A 16238-nucleotide genomic window follows, 5' to 3' on the forward strand; every position below is an offset into this window, starting at 1 on the left:
AATGTGCAGTTTTGTCATACAATACAATGCCACAGATGTCTCAAGTTGAGGGAGCGTGCAATTGGCATGCAGACTGCAAGAATGTCTACTGGAGCTGTTGCCAGGTAATTTAATGTTAATTTCACTACCATAATCAGCTTCCAACATCATTTGATAGAATTTGGCACTACATCCAACCAGCCTCACAACCGCAGACCACGTTTAACCACGCCAGCCCAGGACCTCCACATCCAGCTTCTTCACCTGCGGGATTGTCAGAGGGGGAGGGTAGGGGGTGCTGAGGGGCATTTCTATCTGTAATAAAGCCCTTTTTAGGGTAAAATTCTGATTGCCTGGGCCTGGCTCTGTAGTGGGTTGGCCTGGCTCCCAAATCATGTGAAATCCATGGATTAGGGTCTAATTTATTTAAATTGAATGATTTCCTTATATGAACTGTGATCAGCAATCTCTTTGAAATTGCTGCAAGTTGCGTTGATATTTTTTGTCAGCATATGACCGAATCGAGCCGGTCGGTCACATTTAATGAGTCAGGAGCTGTTTTTTTAAACTCCTATTGAAACTGAATTCTTATTAGAAATGCAAGGTTGTTAGAACAGGACCTTGTGGATTATGTTCAGCATTCTATTTGATTGCGGAATCAAACACGTGCAGCTAGCTGTGAGAATGTCAAAGTGATCTAATGGTTAATGAATCATTAACGCTTGTTCACACTGTAGGCCTTAATGCTCAAATCAGTTTTGGAATACTGACTGCCCAAACTTCAAGTTACAAGGGACCAATTTGGATGTGTGTGTTCAGACTGTAGCAATTTCAAATCATATCAAATAAAATGTTATTGATCGCGTACACGGCTGTGGCGGTCATAAAATTTAGTCAGCCGGTGATTGTCGAGCAAATAACTACCGGTCTCATGGTAATTCACCATTTATTAACATAAACTCATTTAGCATCTCTGTTTAGATTTCTAATACATTCTAAGGCTGCATAATGTGACTCTAATGATGATTTGAAAAAAGTCACATGAAAGTCATGAGCTCTGCTTTGTTTTTTGAGCAGGGTGTACACACTTCATCAGTCTCTCATTTAAAATTTGAAAGGTACTTGATAATGCCTCAAATTTCCCGGTGGTATCCCCTTTGTGTGGCTGTAATGCCTCCTTCGTTGTGCCCTGAATATAATAATTATAATTTCCTTCTCCCAGCTGCATGTATGAAGCACCTCTCACTCACATGGCTCTCCCTTTCTCACATGCTACAAGTGAAGACAGACACATCCTGGACGCAACTGTATATGTCCTTATCCTATTCCTATTCCTAAGGCCCAAATTGAAGATATTGGAAGAACTGTTCACATTTACTCTTCATCAGCCAACAAGATGAGTAGGCCTAACCAAAAGCACGAGTCCGTGTCAATCTAATATCCCCCATAGTACAAAAGTTGACCTATTCTATACTGTGCAAGAAATAACTATAAATAAACAGTCTGGGACAGTTGTTGGATGCGATAAATCCCAAATTAATAAAACCACTAGCATAAAAAAAAAAAAAAATGTTTTAAGCAATGAGGCTGACACAAAAGATTATGTTTAGCTTAAAATGTTGATAAACTCTTAGGCTATTTCTTCACATAAGTGCAGCAATGTGCACAGGGCAGTAGGATATAAGGGTAAATATTCCATTAGCTGGAAAACACCATTCTCAAAAGTGACTGCAAATGTGATGATGGGTGTAATTCTTTTATTACCAATGTGTATTTGTGTGGTGAAAATTATCTTCCCCAAACTTAAATCAAATCAAATGTTATTTGTCACATGTGCCAAATACAAAAGTTGTAGACCTTACCATGAAATGCTTACTTACAAGTCCCTAACCAACAATGCAGTTCAAGAAAATATATGCAAAATAAACTAAAGTAAAAAATACAAGAAAAAGTAACACAATAACGAGGCTATATACAGGGGGTACCGGTACCAAGTCAGTGTGCGGGGATACAGGTTAGTCAAGGTAACTTATACATGTAGGTAGGGGTAAAGTGACTATGCATTGTTAATAAACAGCAAGTAGCAGCAGTGTAAAAACAAAGGGGGGGGGTCAGTCAATGTAAATAGTCCGGGTGGCCATTTGATTAATTGTTCAGAACACTTATGGATTGGGGATAGAAGCTGTTAAAATTAAGGAGCCTTTTGGACCTAGATTTGGCGCTCTGTTACCGCTTGCCGTGCCGTAGCAGAAGGAACAGTCTATGACTTGAGTGACTGGAGTCTTTGACCATTTTTGGGCCTTCCTCTGACACCGCCTGGTGTAGAGGTCCTGAATGGCAGGGAGCTTGGCCCCAGTGATGTATTGGGCAGTACGCACTACCCTCTGTAGCACCTTACAGTAGGATGCCGAGCACTTGCCATATCAGATGGTGATGCAACCGGTCAGGATGCTCTCGATGGTGCAGCTCTAGAACTTTTGAGGATCTGGGGACACATGCCAAATCTTTTCAGTCTCCTGAGAGGGAAAAGGTGTTGTCGAGCCCTCTTCACAACTGTCTTGGTGTGGTTGGACCATGTTAGTTTGTTGGTGATATGGACATCAAAGAACTTGAAACTTTCTACTCGCTCCACTACATTCCCGTTGATGTTAATAGGGGCCTGTTCGGCCCCCCTTTTCCTATAGTCCACGATCAACTACTTTGTCTCGCTCACATTGAGGGAGAGGTTGTTGTCCTGGCACCACACTGCCAAGTCTCTGACCTCCTACCTATAGGCTGTCTCATCATTGTCGTGATCAGGCCTACCACTGTTGTGTTGTCAGAAAACTTAATGATGGAGTTGGAGCCGTGCTTGTCCACACAGTCGTGGGTGAACAGGGAGTACAGGAGAAGACTAAACACGTACCCCTGAGGGGCCCTAGAGTTGAGGATCAGAGTGGTAGATGTTGTTGCCTACCCTTACCACCTGAGGGTGGCCCATCAGGAAATCCTGGATCCAGTTGCAGAGAGAGGTGTTTAGTTCCAGGGTCCTTAGCTTAGTGATGAGGTATGTGTGCACTATGGTGTTGAATGCTGAACTGTAGTCAATGAACAGAATTTTCTCATAGGTGTTCCTTTTGTCCAGGTGGGAAAGGGCAGTGTGGAGTGCGATTCAGATTCTTTCATCTGTGGATCTGTTGGGGCTGTATGCGAGTTGGAGTGGGTCTAGGGTTTCCTGGATGATGGCGTTGATGTGAGCCATGACCAGCCTTTCAAAGCACTTCATGGCTATTGACGTGAGTGGTACGGGGCAGTAGTCATTTAGACAGGTTACCTTCACATTCTTGGGAACAGGGACTATGGTGGTCTGCTTGAAACATGTAGGTATTACGGACTCCTTCAGGGAGAGGATGAAAATGTCAGTGAAGACACTTGCCAGTTGGTCCGCGAATACTCTGAGTAGCCGCACCGGTAATCCGTCTGGCCCCGGAAGCCTTGTGAATGTTGACCTGTTTCAAGGTCTTGCTTACATCAGCTATGGAAAGCGTGATCAAACAGTCATCCGGAACAGCTGGTGCTTCGTATGTTCCTTCAGTGTTGCTTGCCTCGACGCGAGCATAAAAGTCATTTAGCTCGTCTGGTAGGCTGGCGTCATTGGATAGCTCGTGGCTGGGTTTCCCATTGTAGTCCGTAATAGTTTGCAAGCCCTGCCACATCCGACGAGCGTCAGAGCCGGTGTAGTAGGATTCAATTTCAGTCCTGTATTGACGCTTGATTGTTCATCTGAGGGCATAGCAGAATTCCTATAATCGTCCGGATTAGTGTCCCGTTCCCTGAAGTGGCACCTCTAGCCTTTAGCTCTGTGTAGACATTGCATGTAATCCATGGGTTTTAGTTGGAATATGTACGTACGGTCACTATAGGGACGACGTCGTCGATACACTTATTGATGAAGCCGGTGACTGAGGTGGTATACTCCTTAATGCCATTGGACAAATCATGGAACATATTCAAGTCTGTGCTAGCAAAACAGTCCTATAACGTAGCATCTACGTCATCTGACCACTTCCATATTGAGCGAGTCACTGGTACTTCCTGCTTTAATTTTTGCTTGTAATCAGGAGGAAAGACTTATCAGATTTGCCAATTGGAGGGCAAGGGAGAGCTTTCTATGCATCTCTGTGTGTGGAGTAAAGTCCTTGTGAATGAATCTCCTTAATTTTAAGAAGTTTGGTCATTTTAGTTGTGATACAAATCTTATCAAAACATATAGGCCTATGGGCTAGGCTACATCAGGTGTGCGACTATGATTAGAAAAAGTTGGAGAAAAAAGGCATGCACTGTTTTTTGCTGTACTGCATATAAGCTGGGCATCATTCACAAATTATTATATTTCATTCACAAGTGATAGGCTAATATTATCACCTTTCAGACTATTCTTGATTTAATTTTGTCTTTACATATACTAAATAATATGCGTGAAATTCCTTTTGATTTAAAAATGGACCATTATCATGCACCTGTCTCAAAACAGGGGCAGGGGAAAAATATTCACTTAAATAGTGAATGGAGGACGCTTTTCCCGTGGTTCATTTAGATGCCAGACAGGTAGGCTATACTCCTGTTGTAAAGATAAGTAATGTGCTTAATATTAGGAAAGTTGAGAAAGAAATAAAGGCCTAGGTGATGGGATCCTCCTCTTTCTAAAAGATGCCATCCCTCTGTTTTCTCACGCAATTGCATAGCCTGTAAAAATGTTGCGCAACATGAGCTCGTGGGCTGTCACTTTCAAAGTTCTTGACATTTTCCGGATTGACTTGGCTTCATGTCTCAAAGTAATGATGGACTGTCGTTTCTCTTTACTTATTTGAGTTGTTCTTGCTATAATATGGACTAGGTATTTCACCAAATAGTACTATCTTCTGTATACCACCCCTATCTTGTCACAAAACAACTGAATGGCTCAAATGCATTAAATTCCACAAATTGACTTTTAACAAGACACGCCTGTTAATTGAAATGGATTCCAGGTGACTACCTCATTAAGCTGGTTGAGAGAATTCCAAGAGTGTGCAAAGCTGTCATCAAGGCAAAGGGTGGCTATTTTGAAGAATCTCAATTATAAAATACATTTTGATTTGTTTAACCCCTTTTCCTTTATTACATGATTCCATATGTGTTATTTCATACTTGTCTTCAATATTATTCTACAATATGGAAAATAGTAAAAATAGAGAAAAACCCTTGAATGAGTAGGTATATTCAAACCTTTGACTGGTACTGTATATGATGGTGTGTACAGACACTATTGACAGTATATGAATAGAAAAGGTGTGTACAACAGTGCTATCTAGAACCAAAAAAGGTTATTCGGCTGTCCCCATAGAGAACCCTCTGAAAACCCCTTTTGGTTCCAGGTAGAACCCTTTCCACAGAGGATTCTACATGGAATCCAAAATAGTTCTACCTGGATCCAAAAAGGTGTCTCCTATGGGGACAGCCATAGAACCCTTTTTATAAGAGTGTAGTTATATAGGATGAGCCTTGACTAGAATACAGTATATACACACAGTGTGTACAAACATTAAGAACACCTTCCTAATATTGAGTTGCACATACCCCCCCTGCAGGTAGTTAATTAACCCTCGTTCCAATGCTTCCCACAGTTGTGTAAAGTTGGGTGGATGTCCTTTCTTGATAGGTTTGAAAAACCCAGCAGTGTTGCAGTCCTTGACACAACAGCTGTGCCTGGCATCTACTGCTATACCCCATTCAAATGCACTTAAATATTTTTCTTGCCCATTCACCCTCTCAATGGCACACAATCCTTGTCTCAATTGTCTCAAGACTTAAAAATCCTTCTTTAACTCTTGGCCTACAATGTCCGCACCTCTGCGGAAATCAAATGAACATAATACAAAAATCCCTATCAACATCCGTCTGTTTAAGCTAGAGATCTTTTTTTTTGTTGCACTGGCTGCGTCTCAAACTACCGCATCCGCCAATATCGCCCTTCCGCATCTGCAGTGAAAGGTGGTAGAGAAAGAAAGGTGGCAGTGTTTGGCAGACAATGACAAAATGAGGAATTCGGTCTTCTCACGAAAACGTCTGTAGCGGCCAAATGGTTTGGCCTACAAATGAAAAAAAAAGGAATGGATGCAAATATGGAGATTATTTATCCCCTTATTTTAGGCACTAAACTCATGTAAAAAATATTTTGGGGACCAACTGTTTTTGCATGTAATGAAGTCGTTATTCAATGCGTTTCCTTTGGCTAGTAGCAGTAATGCCAAATTCATCCAATAGTTTTTTTATATATTAAATCTAATGGCTAAATAATCCTTGGTATGACCATCTTAAAACTATTCCATACTATTAGAACCCCCCCCGGATTAGACATGTTACCCGTGGCGGAGCAGGTGAACCCAAGGGCAGACTCAGACAAGGTAACTAATGTATTTATTGAAAAGTGGTTGTACATGGGATGAAGGCCAGGGGAAGCTCGGGCAGGTAGCAGGGAGCCAGGAACTGAGGCTGGGCCAAAGGAAGTAGGGACAGGTTAAGCTAGTCCGGAGAGGAATCCAAGGAAGCCGCAGAGCGAGGTTCCAGGGCAGGAAGCAGGACTGACGAGACGAGGGACTGGAGACAGGGACCAGAGTCAGAGCGGACAGAACTGTTGCGGAGAGAAAATCAGCATCAGGCTAGGAAAAAACAGGCACAACAGGATATCAAGATCTATGCAGGAACAAACGGCTTGAACCACAAACTGACTGAGCAGAGGCTACGATCTGGCGGTGTGGAAGTGGCAGGGCTGAGTATTTGTAGAGGTCTTGATTATGATACACGTTGTAGCTGGTGGGAATCTGCTCTGCCTCCAGCACACCTGTCTCCACTCACACAATCACATATACCCACACAGAGAGAGAGAGAGCACTGGGGAGTGGCGGCCGGTTAGGGAGACACAGGATGAGAAGTAGAGGGTGTGGCAGGAGCAGATGTAACAAGACAGGGCTTATACTCTAGAGCCCTCAAACTCAACTCTGGACCTCGAAGTTCCACTGCATTTTTTCATTGTTCCCCTCTAACCGGCGACTGAGTTAGATCTGGGACACCAGGTGTGTGCAATTAATTAGGTAGAACAGAAAACCAGCAGGCTCAGGACCTCGTACCATAAGAGTTGAGTACCTCCCCTTTATCTACACTGATTGAAGGGGATTTAACAAGTGACATCAATAAGGGATCATAGCTTTCACCTGGATTCACCTGGTCAGTCTATGTCAGCGTTTCCCAAACTTGGTCTTGGGTACCCCAAGAGGTGCACATTTTGTTTTTGCACTAGCACTACAACTGGTTCAAATAATTAACTAAATCATCAAGCTATGGTTATTTGAGTCAGCTGTGTAGTGCTAGGGCAAAAACAGAAATGTGCACCCCTTTGGGACCATATAACAAGAGTTTGGAAAACGCTGGTCTATGTCATGGAAAGAGCAGCACTCAGTATGTACAGTCAGTGTACATACAAAGTGGCTAAAACAGTATGCAAACATTATTAAAGTGATCAATGACTATGTACATGCAGTGCATCCTGTAAGTATTCAGACCACTTGACTTTTCCCACATTTTGTTACGTGGCAGCCTTATTCTAAAATTGATTCAATAGTTTTTTTTCATCAATCTACACATAATACCCCATAATAACAAAACAAAAACAGGTTTAACATTTTTTTGTGACTGACCGCCTTGATTCAGTCTTGTGACTGACAGTCTCAGTCTGAAATTGTGTTTTTTACATTAGATAAAATCAGAGACACAGAGCTACAAATCTGTATATCATACACTGCATTTGAGGAACAATGGGAAAGTATTTCTGCTTTGAAAGTTGATAAACTTGTAAGCTCACTTTTGAGAAATTGGCCTTTGAATGTTTTGGCTAGCTTGCTAGCTACTTCCAGACACAAATGAGAGAACAGCTAGCTCACTGACCATTACTCGACCTAGAAGAGCTGGTTATGCTGTTTTTATGTTATCCAATTCACGCATATTATGTAATGCAATGATGTTATACAATTTACGCATATTCAACGGGTGTTGAGCATTCTTAAATTCGTCACTTATTCAGCGCTCTGGCACACTCAGAGGTATGTGCTCTGAAATCGGAGTAGATAGCCAGAGCGAATTTACCAGTAAGTCTATTAACAGTTGTCGCAATGACATTCTATTGAAAGATGTGTTCGGAAATTCAATCTGGAGTGCCAGAGTGCGCTCTGGGCATTCATTAATTCAGATCGTTGTCAGATTGTCCGTTCATAAACTCAGAGCATTTCGCTCTCGGAGTGTTCAGAGCACGCACTGGACTTTCTGGCCGATGAGTAGGGTTGATCTGAGCATTCTGACCTCACAACGGCAATCCAGCACCCAAGCTAACTGGAAGCAGCTAGCTTTGTAAACAAGCTAATCCCAACTCATGACATTGCTACCCTGCATGAATCTGCAGGTAGCTAACCAACCAGGTTCAATGTTAGCTAGCTAACATTAGGCAATATCTAGCAAAGAAAATGGCTCTTAGCTAGCGAGCCAGCTAGCTAACGTTAGCTAGCTAACAGTACACTAACTTAAAATGAAACCACTGTCAAAATTAGAAATGTGTAATATCTGAAAGCGTAGCTAGCTAGACTATCTTCAGTACATAATGGATGGATGCGTCTGCCCATAGAAAGTGGTGAGCAACACTAAAGCAGTTTTACTACACCATGCATTTTTTTTAAATAAGCCACGTTAGACAGGATTACCTACACATACTTACCAGCTCAAATAGACATAAGCTTGCTTTATGTCAGACCAATCCAAACTCAACTCTCAGCATGTCCAGCCCACTCATTATCTCAGCCAATTATGGCTAGCGGGGTTGCTCACTTTTTCTGTGGCTAAACCAACTAGGCTCATAATTTAACATTTTTATTTGTATTTACAGAAACAAGTTTGTTATTAAGACACATGAAAGTTCACATGTTCCAGAATGCCCAAAAAATGCATTTTGATTTAAAAAAAAGTTTGCGTTCAAACGGCTCTCCTGTGAAGTAGAGACCCACGACATACACCTAGTTTCCTGAAACAAGTCACATTAATAAAAAATAAAAAATAACAAAATATTTACAGTTACATTTACAGACCCTTTACTCAGATCTTTGTTGAAGCACCTTTGACAGCGATTACAGCCTTGAGTGTTCTTGGGTTTGACGCTACATGCTTGGCACACCTGTATTTGCGGAGTTTCTCCCATTGTTCTCAGTGGAGCGTCACTCCACAGCTATTTTCAGGTCTCTCCAGAGATGTTCGATCAGATTCAAGTCTTGGCTCTGGCTGGGCCACTCAACGACATTTAGAGACTTGTCCTGAAGCCACTCCTGCTTTGTCTTGGCTGTGTGCTTAGGGTCGTGGTCCTGTTGGAAGGTGAGTCTGAGTTCCTGAGAGCTCTGGAGCAGGTTTTCATCAAGGATCTCTCTGTACTTTGCTCTGTTCAACTTTTCCTCGATCCTGACTAGTTTCCCAATCCCTGCAACTGACATCCCCATAGCATGATGCTGCCACCTCCATGCTTCACCGTAGGGATGGTGCCAGGTTTACTCCAGAAGTGACGCTTAGCATTCAGGCCAGAGAGTTCAATATTGTTTTTATCATACCAGAGTATCTTGTTTCTCATGGTCTGAGAGTCCTTTAGGTGCCGTTTAGCAAATGCCAAGCGGGTGGTCATGTGACATTTACATGGCACTCTACCATAAAGGCCTTATTGATGGAGTGCTGAAGAGATGGTTGTCCTTCTTGAAGGTTCTCCCATCTCCAAAGACGAACACTGTCAGAGTGACCATTGTGTTCTTGGCCAAAGCCCTTCTCCCCCGATTACTCAATTTGGCTGGGCGGCCAGCTCTATAAAGATTTTGGTGGTTCCAAACTTCTTTAATTTAAGAATGTTGGAGGCCAGTATGTTCTTGGGGACCTTCAATGCTGCAGACATTTTTAGTACACTTTCCCAGATCTGTGCCACGACGCAATCCTGTCGCGGAGCTCTCCGGACAATTCAATTCGATTTCATGGCTTGGTTTTTGACTGACCTGCACTGTCAACTGTGGGGCCATATATAGACAGGTGTGTGCCTTTCCGAATCATATCCAATCAATTGAATTTACCACAGGTGGACTCCAATCAAGTTGTATAAACATCTCAAGGATGATCAATGGAAACAGGATGCACCTAAGCTCAATTTCAAAAGGGTCAGAATACTTATGTAAATAAGGTATTTCTGTTTTCTATTTGTAATACATATGCTAAAATGTCTTAAACTGTTTTTGCTTTGTCATTATGGGGTATTGTCTGTAGATTAATGAAACATTTAATTTAATACATTTTAAAATTAATGCTGTAACATAACAAAATGAGGAAAAAGTCAAGCGGTTTGAATACTTACCGAATGCACTGTATGACAGAAGTCTAATGTGCGGGGTACACTCTTAAAAAAAGGGTTCTTCAAAGGATTCCCCTTTGGGGACAGTCGAAAAATCCTTTTAGGTTCTAGATACCATTTTCTAGTACCATTTTTGTTTATAAGAGTGTAGCGTACTGGGTGGTATCCTGTAAGTTCAGGGCAGGGTACATGGCGGAGGCCAGCTAGTGTTGGAGATGGAAGCTGTTTTTCAGTCTCTCGGTTCTAGCTTTGATGCACATGTTTTGGCTCCGCCTTTTAGATGGTAGTAATGTGAAAAGGCCATGGCTCGGGTGGCTGAGGTGCTTGATGGTTTTCTTGGCCTTCCAATGACACTGGGCACTGTAGATGTCCTGGAGGGCAGGCAGTGTGTCCCCAGTGATGTGTTGGGCAGACCGCAATTGCCATAACAGGTGGTGATACAGCCCGACAGTATGCTCTCAATGGTGCATCTGTAGAAGTTTGACAGGGTCCAAGCCAAATTTATTCAGTCTCCTTAGGTTGAAGAGGCGCCATTGTGCCTTATTCACGACACTACACTGTGTGGATGGACCAGCTTTTCACTCTCTCCACCCTGGCCCCGTCAATGTGGATTGAGGCATGCTCTCGATGCTGTCTCCGGGACTCCACGATCAGCTCCTTCGTTTTGTTGACATTGAGGGAGAGGTTACTTCCCTGGTCCTCACTTCCTCCCTTTAGGCTGTCTCGTCGTTGTTGGTAATCAGGCCTAACACTGTTGTGTTGTCTGCAAACTTGTTTGAATTGGAGACGTGCTGGCCAGGGAGTACAGAAGGAAGCTGAGCACACACCCTTTTGGGTATCCCGTGTTGAGGATCAGCTTAGCGGGGATGTTGTTGCCTACCTTCACCACCCGGGGTCGGCTTGTCAGGAAGTCCAGGACCCAGTTGCACAGGGCAGGGTTCAGACCACAGGCCCTGAGCTTAGTGATGAGCTTGTAGGACACTCCAGTGTTTCTAGCTGAGTTGTAGTTGATGAACAGCATTTTTAAATAGGTATTCCTCTTGTCCATGTTCCCCAGCTAGAACACTAGGTCGCTCAGAAGGGCGAACTAACAGAGTCACTGACAACAACCAACATGAAACAGGTGTGGTTTTAGGAGGGGTTCTGAAAGACAGTTATGGGGGTGTCCACTGAAGGTTGACCAGCAACAATGACTGGAACCTAAAAGACACCCACCATGAGCGCCCACTAAATTTGCCCAGGAAGAAGCCAACCTAAGAAAAACCCACACCAAACATAAAAACAGGAAGCCAAACAAAAAGACAGGACAGATGAGATAAAGCATTATTTGTCTTAAAATCAAAATACGGAGCGCCAACTAAAGTTGTTGACCCTCCAAATCTCTCAAGACAACTGGAGCACTGGGCCAGCCTCTCTTAAATAGCAACTGGGCAAGCACAGGTGAAACACCTTCCTACTAATGAGATGAACAAGCCAACACCGGTGTAACACATACTGACTAACAAGGTAACACCAATTGATGCACCACTACGTGCTAACGACCTATACCTGGTAAAGCCCAACCTCAAAACATAAATGGAAATTCCAAAGCCTGTAGCATCCAGATTGGATAGGGTAGTATGCAGTGTGCAGATGGCGATTGCATCGTCTGTGGATCTATTGGGGCGGTAAGCAAATTGAAGGTGTCAGGAAAGGTGATAATCCTTAACTAGCCCCTCAAAGCATTTTATGATGACAGAAGTGAGTGCTATGGGGAATAGTCATTTAGTTCAGTTACCTTTGCTCTCTTGGGTACAGGAACAATGGTGGACATTTTGAAGCAAGTGGGGACAGCAGACTGGGATAGGGAGAGATTGAATATGTCCGTAAACACTCCAGCCAGCTGGTCTGCGCATGCGAGAGCCTTCAGTCCTTGGGAGCTAGCCACGTCAATGGCACTGTGTTGTCCTCAAAGCAGGCGAAGAAGGTGTTTAGCTTGTCTGGGAGCAAGACGTCGGTGTCCTCGACTTGGCTGGTTTTCCATTTGTAATCTGTGATTGTTTTGCCTGTTTGATTGCCTTATGGAGGGAATAACTACACTGTTTTTATTCAACCAAATTCCCAGGGCGAATGCTGCCATCTATCCACCGTTTCTGGTTTGTGTGTGTGTGTGTGTGTGTGTGTGTGTGTGTGTGTGTGTGTGTGTGTGTGTGTGTGTGTGTGTGAGAGAGATTCCAGAGAAATGACATCTTTGTCAACATTACAGAAATTTGATAATGTAGAGATAATTCTACTTTTTAATATGGAATTCCAGTTCATTAAATACCAAAGCACAAATCTAAATAATGCATAATGCAGCACCTAAAAATGATGCAAAAAGTATACATAGCCTTTGTTAATCAAAAGTTAATGTGTTTAGATGGGCACCATTTTTTGATTTTTTTTTTTGCATCCACAGCCGACTGACCAGGCAGGCCACCTAGGACACTAATTAATTAAGCTCTGAATTCATTACTTATTCATGTATGCTATATCAGTGAATGGTAAGCAGCCCTTACCTTTGTCATCCCCGCTTAATTATTTAATACCCATTCATTTGCCTCCCCTGGTTTTTGTCTGACACATGCATATTATCTAGGGTGTGCTGACAGGTGCCATTCTCTCCCGCTGTATAGTAGAACAGACCTGCCCTAACCCAAAGTGTAAAATAAACATGCACAGATAATATCAAACAGGTAATGCAGTTATTAGTATTAATGCCAGTTCCCTATTCCCTATTTAATGCCAGTTCCCTATTCTAGAACAACAGTATAAGAAAACTGGGCTAACTGTACATGCACATATATAGAGCAACCTCAGCAAGAATACAAACGGGCCATAATAGCAGCTCGGACATTATACTATTCCCAACTGATCAACAACTGCAGAAACTTCCGGGAGCTGTTTTCAACTGTGAGCTCCTCTGACCTGTGAACAATTCTGCTACCTCAGCATCCCCAGAATGGTGCAAGCAATACCTATGCTTCTTCCAAAGCAAAATTGAAAACATCAATGACACCATCTTGTCCTCTCCAGCCCCAGTAGTTGACCTACCCACACCAGCAGCTACAATTCTCAATATTGATGGTGTCAAGGTCCTCCCCTCCAGTGAGGTACGCAATCTGGGTGTGATATTTAATAGTCAGCTCTCGTTTGAAACCCATATTAAGATTAGACCAAAGTCAAATTTTTCCATCAACGAAACATTATCAGGTTTTGACCGATGCTATCACAACCTGCAGCTGAGGCCTTTATTTAATCCCGTCTGGACTATTGTAATGGCCTGTTTGGTGGTGCATCTGCCAAGTTCTTAAACAGGTTACAACATGTCCAGAACTGTGCTGCACATGTCCTTACCCACACCTCCCCCGCAAGCATATCACTCCATTGCTTTTCAACATCCACTGGCTCCCTATATGCTCGTGCATCGACTTCAAAATCCTGGTTCACACATACCAAGCAATACTCAACTCTGGACGCAAGTACCTGTCTGACCTCATTCTACCCTCCTGCCCCACACGCACCCTTCGCTCCGTCTCCCTTCAGCAGCCCCGCAGCAGACTGAAAGCTATTGGTGACATGGCTTTCAGTTGCGTGGCTCTGTGGATGTGGAACACACTTCCAGACACTTTTAGGGCTGCACGGTCTCTGTCCTATAAGCCACAGCTCAAGACTGTGCTGTTCAGAAAAGCTTTCAAGGACCCTTTCTAATTCTGATCTCCGGATCTGTAAATGGATTTCTTTATTGTCTCTGTTCTATGTTCTGTGTTTGATTGTTTTTATTATTTTAATAAACCAATGTAAAAAATGTAATTGCACCTTTAGTGCAATTGAGAGAAAAGTGTGTGAGAAAAGCTCTTTACACATTTTATTAATTATTTTTTATTAAAAACGTACACAAGACAAGGCTCCCAAAATATACAAACAAAAAGCACACAGTTCGTCTCTCATGGTTTAGGCCTAGTCGTTGCATTATGGGTCAATTTGAGGTATGGACTCGGTCGCTCGCGACTTCAATGGATACTGAACATGCAGAGGGGAGAAGCAGAGCAAGGGTAAGTAGTAGGTCATTCTCACGGAATCATTCAGTCTCACTCACAAGGTAATAATTTGTCCCTATCTGGGATGTGGCTTGAGTTGCAAAAGTCACATCTCTATGTCATAGCACATTGGTTGGTCTGGGTCCAGGTGGTAGCAGTGGAGGCGGGGGGTGGGGTCAGCAGCAGCTCCGTGGCAGTAGTGTTTCCCCAGTAGCAGCTCTCAGCTCCACTCTCAGCATTGGCTCATCAAGGAGATTGCGCACAGGTGCGCCAGTCCATGGGTTGGCAAGTCTCGAAGGAGACCAGACAAAAAGGTGTAACTAAATACATAAATTAGTGAAACACAAAGAGAACAGCAAACTAAAAGGATCATGCGTAATACAAATGAAGCACACATTAATTAATTAAGGTTACTGCCACTCAAACCAAGTGTATTACACAAAAACGCAGATTTTTATGAAGGGCAAAAATAAACGGACTGGAACCTTCCAACATTAAAACATAGTTTAAGTTAAAAGTCATACTTGATTAACATTCAAGTAATTTCCTGTAAGTGACTGGCATCTGAATGTTTGTACTTTTTTTATGAAAATGGATTGAATACAGTCGGCGACAGGATACATCCTCGTGTTCCAAATGGCACCATATTTCTTATATGTGCACTACTTTTTAATAGGGATAGGGTTCCATTTGGGATGGAGCCTCTGTAAACTGTTGTCTTTACCGGCTGCCTTACCACCTATTATCAGGTCACACTGTAAACACTAGCCTACTGTGGAAATTGAGAAAAATATTAAACACATTCCCTGCAGCGTAAAAATATAATGTAATAACGTGATAGTGTGGATGTGATTATGTTTCTATCCAGAGAGCTATCCAGCCAAGTATCTCCCCTTTGTCAGGCATGGGTGCAGCCAAACGATAACGGTCTGGAGCCTGAAGGAGGCTTTGTTTGCTTTCTCAGGCTGTTTGTTTGTTTCTGCTGCTGCCTGTCTGCCCAGCGCACCAAACAGGAGATCCATTTTTATTTCATTTTCATCCGCATGAGTGGAAGTGCTTCGCAGCACAGACACTCCTCTTATCTTGCCGGTCTCTCAATCACAGGAGAACTGAACGCAGAACACAGAATACTGTCTGTCACTACTAGTCATCAAACCGAATTCCATATTATAACACTCAGTGATACTGTTTACATCCATCATAGAGCACCATACATTGACATTTAGAGGGTAATATTTTATTACCACCAATAAATTAACATTAACATTTAAATCTGGTCTTGAAAATACCACCATTTCAAATGTACAATGTTTTAATGCAATAATGCATACTTGCATGTAATCAGAATATCACAATAAGATACATCTAAAATGTGCATTAAAAGGATCAACATTAGAAAAAAGCAAAAGGCAAAATCATGTTTTAATTTAATTGGTTAATAAAATAAATAATTTTGTGGCTATTAATTCTTAAACATCTAAGTTGTTGTGAGCGGAGGAGGCTGGGGGTTCTAAGCTGATATGTAGAATTGTTTAAGGTCATACCATGGATCATTTAGCTATTTTAGAATTGTAGGACCCCTTTAGGTATAAAAATAAATAAATAAAAAATATAAAATATAGAATTTGGCCTTTACGACTATATCCCATAGAAACACATTGAATAACACATTCAAAAAATGTATCATAAGGAATAAGGTTTTGAAGTGTCTGTCCTACATGTTGGAGATAAAAGAAAGCTCAGGGAATCCACTATATATGCTA

Source organism: Oncorhynchus tshawytscha, linkage group LG11 (genome assembly GCF_018296145.1).
Source record: "Oncorhynchus tshawytscha isolate Ot180627B linkage group LG11, Otsh_v2.0, whole genome shotgun sequence".
NCBI classification, from domain to species: Eukaryota; Metazoa; Chordata; class Actinopteri; order Salmoniformes; family Salmonidae; genus Oncorhynchus; species Oncorhynchus tshawytscha.